The 9,755-nt window shown below is 47.3% G+C and overlaps 1 protein-coding gene across 1 annotated transcript in view; it reads left to right on the top strand.

Moving 5' to 3' along the window:
• The first annotated feature begins 601 nt into the window (after window positions 1–601).
• The window catches only part of LOC119435114 (spliceosome-associated protein CWC27 homolog), a 60,542-nt gene continuing 51,388 nt past the window's right edge, over window positions 602–9,755 (top strand). The window contains exon 1 of the mRNA XM_037702056.2: window positions 602–797. The gene's annotated coding sequence lies outside the window, so the exon portion shown is untranslated. The remainder of the gene's footprint in view (window positions 798–9,755) is intronic.

Here is a 9,755-nt window from a genome sequence, read left to right as displayed (position 1 = left end):
TCGGCTCCCGGATCGCCCTCGTCCCACTACCCCTATCTAGTTCACTACAGTCATATGGTACCTCCCGATAGCAGCAGGGCAATTCGGCACTGTGTGGTTGCCAAGCGTGTTAATGGTCTCCACGACTTCGGAGGCAGGTCGCTCTTATGGTTACTACAACAGCTTCTGCGAGCCGTTGACTCGCCAAAGTTCTCAGCATGTGATGCGTCATTCCCGATGTTGCAACACCGCGCCTAAGGTTCTGCGATGCTTAAAATGATTGAAAAACGTAATGCTGTAACCTTTGTTGCAGTACTCATACCCTGCAAACGTATATCGCACGTTACATTTTTAACCAATCATCACAGTGGCATTCGCATTCGTCACGACCCGTCTTCAAGTACCCAAGATCGCCGCATTGAGGCGATGCCATCGGTGCCATTCAACAAGTTTTCTCTAGTCCGTTGCAGGGCCCCATTGAAATATTAACCGCATAAAATTAATGCTACATTTGTTTTGTCTGGAAGAACCAGCACATACTACCCATTGTAGCACTGTCCTGTCTAAATGCTGCCTATTTATGTTTCATTTTGCAATAAACCACATGACCTATTACATGTTTTGTAATGAGAGTCAGCGCCTGTCCCATGTGTATCTTCGTCCAATTGCTGCACAACATTACACCATGCATGCTTACCAACTTTCCTACCCCCACATATTTTGTTGCAGTGGGGAGATCCGCAAAGAGTTCAGAGAGCTGAGGCGCCAAATGCGGTCCGAGGAACAAGCCAAGCTGCAGCCAGACCAACAGCCATCAGGTACAATTGCAGTTTTGAAAGTTTTGTTGGTTTTTAGAAAAAGTGAAAAACAAAGTTTAGAGTGTGTTAGGCACTGACGATATGTCGCTTAAATTAGGATTACTTAGATGCAAGGATTAATAGGGAAAATCTCAGCAATGTACAGTTTGCTGAAGTGATTGAAATGCAGAAATTTTTGGTTAATTTGATCTCGACCAGAAGTCCCCGCCTGTGTCCATACATATCTATTGGGTCGAACTATAGCTATTTCGCTTCTGAAATTAGCGTACACTAAATAAGCTTAAAGCTCGATATAACGAATTTGTTAAAATTAGCTATTTGATTCGTTATGTAAAATTTGATTACATTGAAATTCACCCTTTGATTAAATAAGTACAGTTGCCGATGGATATTTCTAACTTGGGAGAGGCCGCAAAACTTTCTGTATGATCGGGCAATTGGAGAAAGCAAACGTGAATGAGAGAAAAATTCATTTCAGTTTTTAATTTGAGAGTCAGCGCCGAAAAATGCGGTTTCATGCTGTGTTAGCAATGTCCTTGCTTCAGTGGTACGAAGCGAAGCCAGCCAGCAAATTGAGGTGCATTCGCAAACAGCCTTTGTAATTCAACCACTTGACCATCAGAAGTTTTCGGTTATTGCCTCGGTTTTCTCAGCGGCAACAGTGAAATTTATTTATATTGAAATTGTGCATAAACACGCTTGGTTTTATTGAGGGTCTAAAGAACCCTGTTAACACGTTTTTCAAGGGACCAGGAGAAAATGAATGTTGCAGTCCGGAAAGTGTAACTGTGAGGAAGGCCACCAGTTGTCAGAAACAGCTCTGAATGGCTGCCAGTCTCGTACTGTGACCGAGGATGTATAATTAAGTAATCTGTACAATGTTTTGCGACAGTGGCCCCTTTCAACTTTTATATGCTTGACTGCAGTATTTTGCTTATTCTTCACCTCAAAACACAGCTCCACTGTGGCGAAGCAGACTTAAGAGAACCAGTGATTATGCTACGCATATGACCACTGCCGGCTCTAAAATAAATGTAACGCTGCACTCTGTGCATCTGGCCCAGCGTTTGTGGTTCCCATTAGGCTTTTACTGATGCACACTTCGCTTCGGGTGCTTCGACAACTGCTCTGTGCACATGTGCAGTGCCTGGCTTGTGCAACTTCAGTCGTTTATTGCAAACTGTGGTTGCTTACTGCAAACTTGGGTTGCTTATTGCAAACTTCTGTTGCTTGTTGCAATGTACCAGTCATGTGTTGCAACACACCGGTCACTTGTTCCAACGTACAAGCTGGTCGCACCTCTAAATTTACGTGACGGCCACGTTCAAACGCAACGTAAGATGCAGGAACATAACAGATTGGCGACGTATCAAAGGGAACATAATACATGGAAGTCAATGGGATTCAGGTCGGGACTGTGACAACGCAATGTAGCAGTTGGGAAAACGCAGCAGCGAGGAACTTATCAACAGGGTTCCACTATACGTGGTGTTCTTTGTACAAGATGTTCGAAAAAGTTGAATAGTTTGTTATATTGAAGTTCTTTATATCGACGTTTAACTGTAATGGGAACGTGGCTGTTCATCACACACACGCCCGGCCCAATATTGACCACAGCATTGACTCTAATAGCGGCAGCATTCGTTTTGGTGGTGCTTACGGTGCAGTGAATGCATCGAACACATGTCATCTCCCATCAGAAGCGCCTATTGTCAGCCTGTCCTAGGATAATCTTAAAGCGGAAACGGTAGCTCACAATGAATTGGTACTGTGTAGACCGCTTGTAGACCACGGCGCTACGTCACGAAATGCGGTGGCGCTGTTGTCGGAATTTAGTTTCGCTTGGTAGGCACTCCGCCGCCGAGCCGCCGCCCGTGTCGCGCCTACCACAGCAGCCGCTGGGTTTCCGTGTGGTTGTGCGGTTCCATGTGTGAGGTCTTTATTCTATGATCTTACAACGAAGGAAGTGCAGTATGTCAACGTGCTGAGTTGCGTCGAAATACGCAAGAGGCTAAAGTTTTCATAGGTATCCTGTTGATGAAAACCGTTGCAAGCAATGGGCCGCCTCGGTAAAGCGAAAGTTGGATCTCAGACCAGATCATCCATGTGCGCAAAATATTTCGTAACCGTTAAGCTTCTCTTTTGTTTTGAGTGGCATGCATGAGCCAACATATGAGCTTACGATCGTTATTAGCGCGTCATACAATTTCTGCCGCACTGTGAGGAAGGTAGATTAGGATTAGCCTTGAATGTAGGTCAAGCACAGATGCCCCACAAAGCACGTCACATTCAAATTTATTTTCATCTCTACGAATTGCGCCACTTGCAGTGTAGATATCAATCACACGTTCACATACGCAGGCAGCACAGTCACAGCTGCATTAATTGCCGTGTGGATATAAACGCCCTAAACATCGCTATAGGGGCTAAAATACATCGACGGTGCCTACCGCTGTTTACAAACATGATGTATGTCTATAGCGTAAGTTGCCGCAGTTGCGAGTATCTGCACTGTAAGCGGTACCATACTGTAACCAAAACATTTTCATTGGCTCCACACATACACAGCATATAGACCCAGTAGCCACACACTCAGAGATGCATCGAACCCACTTATAAATATTCAATGCACAAAAATTACATTGCTATAGCTTATACAGCTAAACCTGCTTATAATGAACCTCCATATAACGAATTCCTGGATATAACGAAGTTTTTTATTCCCTGCCGTTACCCCATAGAAGCACATGTATTTGAGACGTCTACATAACGAAGTGACAGCGGGAGACCCCCTCGAATAACTAATTTTCCCCGCCGACAACCTAGAGATTTCGCCACATTTTTGTCATTATTGCGCAGCAGCAACCGAAGCACCTTCTCCGCCGCGACGGAATGCGAAGCGGCGGCATCGCACTTGGCGCTCAAATTCACAGCGACTGCTAGGCAAGAACGAGCGCACATGTGCATGCGTGCGATCGTGCGCGAGGCGGGCCTGCTTCCCTCAACCCGCGATCTTGCCGCCGCGGGCATCACCTTTCCCCTCCCTTCATTCAAACCTGATCCTACCGCTTGCTGCAGCTGGCCTAGCCCGCCAAGCCGGCACTCTCCTTTTCCAGTTGATGTTGCCGCAAGTCTCTGTGCTTCACTTCACTAACCTGACACTAGGTGACACTATACGACGCCATCGTGTCGGTCGCTTTTCGTTTCCGAAGCCTCGCGCTTGTGCGAAACGGCACGCTCCACGCATCCAGTACCTGGTGTGACATTCCAAGGATGAGTGATTCCAAAGCATGAGGTGCGCAGTACTGTAAAGGATTTTATTTTCCTCTCTTTTGGTCACGGAAAACGGTGCACGTTACAATCAAGGGCGCGTTAGAATCGAGTAAATACGGTAACGTTTCTTTTTTGAATTTTCGTGCCAAACCTGCATGTAACGAAATCCTTTTTATAACGAAGTTTTTGGGGAATTTGTCAATTTTGTTATATCGAGTTTAACTGTAATTGCTATAACTAGGTTGCATGGCAAAAATCAAAATAAGGGGATGGCAGAGCTGTTCAGAGAAAACTATATTGGCGGGGAGGTCAGCGCCCCTCCCCCACCTTCCTTCATCTGACTGCTGATTGTGCTGACTTGTTGAACTGTTCAACTCTGCTTCCTACGCGCTTCGATTGTGTGTAACAAGCCGCAGCGGTCGGCGTTCAAGAATGGCACTGCTATAACTGCAAAGCGGGTTACGGGCGGCAAGTGACTGCGCTCCACCGAGGCATCACTTTGGTGGCCTCAGATGAGGCCTTTTAAGAAATGCGAGAAGGTTGCCGCGGCAGCCTCTGAGCTTGAGAAATCCAGAAGAACATTGGGGCGAGATCGCCACAAGCATCTTGTCATCTCACTGACTTGCACAAGAAAACCCACGTCCGTCGGATTTGCTTGCATTACGCGAAGCCTGCCACATCCTTCTCCAAAGCATCCAGGTGCTACACGTAGCGCAATGGAAAGTCCCTCGCGACAATGAAGCTCCGGAGGAAGTGAATCATCTGCAGGGCTTCCTGTGAGGACAACGTTGAGGCAGCCTGCCCTACCGCTCATCGCTGCCGTCGTCGCCGCGCTGTCGCTATCTGATGCAAGCACATTCACGACAATCTCCTCATCGGTTAGAAGCACTTCGTTTCCAAATCTATAGCAGTGCGTTTTCTTGTCACTGGCAACATCTTGTATTGCTGATGATCAGCGGGCGGATCAGCCATCTTCCATTTCGGCGACGAGTCAAACGAGCCTGAGAAACCACGTGGCCAGGTACGACTTTGACACAACCAACAAAGACGAGCACGAGCGACTGTTGGTAGAACTGCGCAAATGAGAGGCCACCCACCAGCGAGCAATCTGGGAGCAGCGCCCAGCATTATCAGTGTAGTTGGTGCAGTCCATTCGTGTTTTGGAGGGTGGTGTGGCATAGAGCTAAGAGCGGAGCCCATTCGTGTTCGGAGGGTGGAAGGGGGACGGGAGATAGCCATGTGAGGCTGGCGACACAGAGAAAGCTGTGCACGGCGGCAAGTAGTGGCTCGAATTTCGTTTTTAGGGGCGAAGCTCCTTAGGGTATGGGTCGTTCCCTCCTCTGTAGTAGTAGTAGTAGTAGTATAGTAGTAGTAGTAGTAGTAGTAGTAGTAATGTAGCCACCTCTAGTTAATGAATTGCTCAAAAGATGGCATTGTGTGTCCGTACGTGATAGAGACGCCGCATGTAGTTTTATGAAGTCTTCACTAGAAGTACGTAGCTCTGGTTGGCATGGAGACCGCTATGTATGTATGTATACGCATATACATATATATGTTATGTATAGTAACCGGAAGCCGACTTCTGCTTCCGTTTCCGGTTCCGCTTCCGTTTCCGCTTCTGGTTCCGCTTCCGGTTCCGGAAGCCAGCTTCCGGCTTCCGGAGAATGCTTCCGGCGTTTTTCTCTCTCGTCCGTAGCTAGGTGCGCTGCGGTGCACAAGGCGTTCGTTCCCGTCGCGCGCTCTTTTTCTCGTCCGTAGCTAGGGGCGCTGCATTGCACAAGGGCGTTCGTTCCCGAAGCACGCTCTCTTTCTCTCTCGTTCCCGATGCGCGCTCTCTTTATCTCTCGTCCGTAGCTGTGGTTTACCTGAATGATCCCCCGGTGCTTCGCCCACTCATCATCATTCACTCGTGGATATGCTGTGATTTTTTTTTATTTTTCTTGTCAAGGATTTCGCATTCCATTACCTTTCAGCACGGACACCCATTAGCCAGACTTTAATTTATAACCGATAATGCGGCATGGGGGCATTGTAGTAAGCGGGTCATTTCGCCATAACCCGCTTAGCCCAGCCACGCTCTGGATCTCCGACCAGTCCGCACGGTAGCAGGACAGCCGGTCCCCGGTACCCGAGCCTTGAACTTCCGTTCTGCGAGCTGACTTTCGAGGCTGCTGCTCGCTCTCACACTCTGCGTGCTCTCGTGCTCTCATGCCACTTTCTTGTTTGTGGCACGTGGTCGTCTTTCGTTATTATCATCACCAATTCTCTTCTTGCTGCTTCCATACAATCACCATCACTTCAAGCTGGCTTGTCACACACTTTCTTCTTGTAGTCACCACCACACGCCACTATCCACATCATCACAATCACCAAGCATTCGCATCTCCATCTGGCAACGAGATAACAGCTCTGATATGCCATCATCAAGCATCTTTTGTATGTGAAAGGCTTCTGCAGGTTCACAAGCTTTGTTGTCTTTTTGTTTTGTTTGATGATGATCTTAGTTTGATCGAAGAAAGGCTTACAACACGTGCTTTATGGTGTGCTGAAAGATGGGAGGTAGGCGTTTTCTTGAAAGTATCATTGTGGTGACACGTTCACACAGTTGTCAGCCTGCCCAATGTAGGCTTTTCCACAAGAGAGTGTGATTTCGTAAGCGAAAGGAGCGGTGCAAGTGGTTTTCGACGCTTTACATTTTTTTTTCTTAACAAACTTCACTTGTTAGGCAGTGCTCGTCCTTCCCTTTTTATTTATTTTATTTATTTATTTATTTATTTATTTATTTATTTAGCATACCCTCAGGACCATTACGGCATTATAGAGGGGAGTGGTTTACAAGCAAAATGGGTAAATTCAACAAACTGGAGATATAGCGCAAAACAATATATGTACAAAAGACAAATGACACCTAGATATACAAAGTTAGCTATGACATTCGTGAATACACGTTGAAATATGCAAAAAAGAAAAATGTTCGTAGTTACACAGTATTAGCTATAACGTTCTTCAGTAATTGGTGATCTGCGATGGTGGCCGTCGAGGCAGGAAGGCGATTCCACTCTTTGGAAGTGCGCGGTGCAAATGACTGCAAGAAAGCGTTGGATCTGCATGAAGCTATGTTGACCTTATGATCTAGTCTAGGTGATAATACATACGGAGGCGGGGAGATAAGTTTGTTGCGTAACAGCGGGTGAAGAAATAACTTATGAAAAAGACACAGGCAGCACATTTTGTGAAGGGATGACAGGGATGGTAAGTTAAGGCTAGATTTCATGGCACTGATATTCGTGGTTCTGCTAAAATTGAAAAGAATCAAACGAGTACAGTTATTCTTAACCATTTCCAATGACTGCATTGGGTTTATTTGACCTGCATCCCAAATTGACGCGGCATACTCAAGCCTGGGTCGTATTAGAGTTTTATAAAGGAGTAATTTTAAGGAAGAAGGTGCATTGGAAAGTTGCGTCGTAAGTATCCTAGCTTTCGGTTAACGTTACTTATGATATGCGCGATGTGGGTATTCCAAGTGAGATCGGATATGATGTGAAGACCAAGATACAGTATAGACCACTTATAACGTAACCGCTTAGTGCAGGACTGGATATAGTGCGGTCTTTTCAGACTCCCGTTAGTTTTCCCATAGCACTCCATGTATACACGTATCGCTTATAGTGCAGTTGCGGGAAACGAAATACCGCTTACAGTGCGGCTGCCTGGGAGTACGGAAGTCAGCGGAGACGGCCAACGCTCCCCTGAAACGTGCGCCCCAAGGAGTGGTCGAGGAAGAAAGAGAGACGAAGTGGAGGAGAAGGGCACGTGGTGCGAAGGAACAGCCAGTGAGGCTGAAACCAGAACCTTGAGTGCGAGTCGTGAAATATCCCGGCACGCATAGCGAGTGAGGGCCACGAAACTGCCAAGGCCGGCCAATGCTCGGTTCACGATAACGGCAGTAAACGAAACTTCAGGGAGCGGGCAGCGCCGGCACAGCACGGGAAGGGCGCACGCAGAGACCGTGGAATGTGAGGGAGGAGGGCGGCAGGGAAGTAGACTTCGCCTCGGCAACTCCGCCGCTTCGGTGGCTCCCCTCGCCCTCCCTCGAACCTCCCTCACTTTCGATTGTCACCGTGCGCCCCCGCCGCCGTGCAGGCGCCGCCACTACCGCCTGCCCGGCGCCAGCTCCCCGAAATTTCGTTTTCTGCCGTTATCGGGACGCAGGTGTTGGCCGGCCTGGGACAGCGTCGCTGCTTCCCTTTGCACCGTAGCCGCAGCTTGCAAGGTAAACACGTGACTAGAAAGTAGAGGAAGCATAAAGGAGAAAGAAGGGTTCACTGCCATTTTCTACGCGTGGCTACGGTAGCGTGGCTGAGACGTCGGCACGTACACGCATGTTCCGGCACAACGCAGAATCGGCGACCTTGCCATTTGAGAGAGGGTGAAAATTCCGCAGCGTTTTTTTATTTTTTTTGTTCGCGCGCGACATTTAGGGGTCTCTCCTAAGCTTTTGCTCTATGGCGGTGCTGGCGCAATGCCGGTCGGAGGCGCCGCCGCGTGATTTGGTTCGAATTAACGAGATTCGACTGTAAATTGAATGTAAACGTTCTAGCCGCATTCTTCGACTGTCGCATACCGCGTTGCGGCTCGGTGCACATGTTTTGCATATGTGCGGGCCTTTAAAATTGTTGCGTTGGTTATAGTGCAGTACCGCTTATAGTGCGGATATTCGCGACTCCGGCGACTTACGTTATAAGCGGTCTACAATGTACTTGTAAGTTGTTACCAGATCTAAGTGAGCGTTATTAAGGTAGTACACAGGTAGTTCGTTGGTAGTTCTAGATGCACGCATGAATTTACACTTGTTCGGATTCAATTCCATTAACCACAAATTGCACCATGAAAAGAACAGCATTAAGGTCAGCTTGAAGCCTGATGACATCGTCATCGCAAGTTATTTTGGTGAAAATTACACAGTCGTCAGCAAATATGTGAACTTGAGATGAAACGCAGGAAGGTAAGTCGTTAATATAAATGAGAAACAGGAGAGGTCCAAGCATTGAGCCTTGTGGTACACCTGAACAAACTGGACTCAGATTCGAGGTTATTTCGTTAGCTGAAACAGATTGTGAGCGATTAGTGAGGAAAACTTCAAGCCAGTACAGAATTTTGGGATCAAGTTTTAATTGGTGCAGTTTGTAGATTAATAAATTTGGACACACTTTATCAACACTTTTGCAAAGTCTAAAAAAATTAAGTCTGCTACTTAAGAGCAGTTAAGTACAGTGTAGACCGCTTATAACCTATGTCGCCGGAGCCACGAATCCGCACTATAAGCGGTACCGCACTATTACCAAAGCAACAATTTTCAAGGCCCGCACATATGCAAAACATGTGCACCGAGCCGCCACGCGTATGCGACAGTCGAGGAATGCGGCTAGAACGTTTCCATTCAATTTACAGTTGAATCTCGTTAATTCGAACCAAATCACGCGGCGGCGCCTCCGACCGGCATTGCTCCGGCACCGCCATAGAGTAAAAGCTTAGGGGAGACCCCTCAATGTCGAGCGCGAACAAACCAAAAAAAAAACAAAAAAAAACAAAAGAAAAAAAAAACGCGGCGGACATTTCACCCTCTCTCAAATGGCAAGGTCGCCGATTCTGCGTTGCGCTGGAACATCGTGTACGTGCCGA

This window comes from Dermacentor silvarum, unplaced genomic scaffold (genome assembly GCF_013339745.2).
Source record: "Dermacentor silvarum isolate Dsil-2018 unplaced genomic scaffold, BIME_Dsil_1.4 Seq462, whole genome shotgun sequence".
NCBI lineage: Eukaryota > Metazoa > Arthropoda > Arachnida > Ixodida > Ixodidae > Dermacentor > Dermacentor silvarum.
The sequence above is the reverse complement of the archived record's forward strand: the minus strand, read 5'-3'. Positions and strand labels throughout refer to the sequence as shown.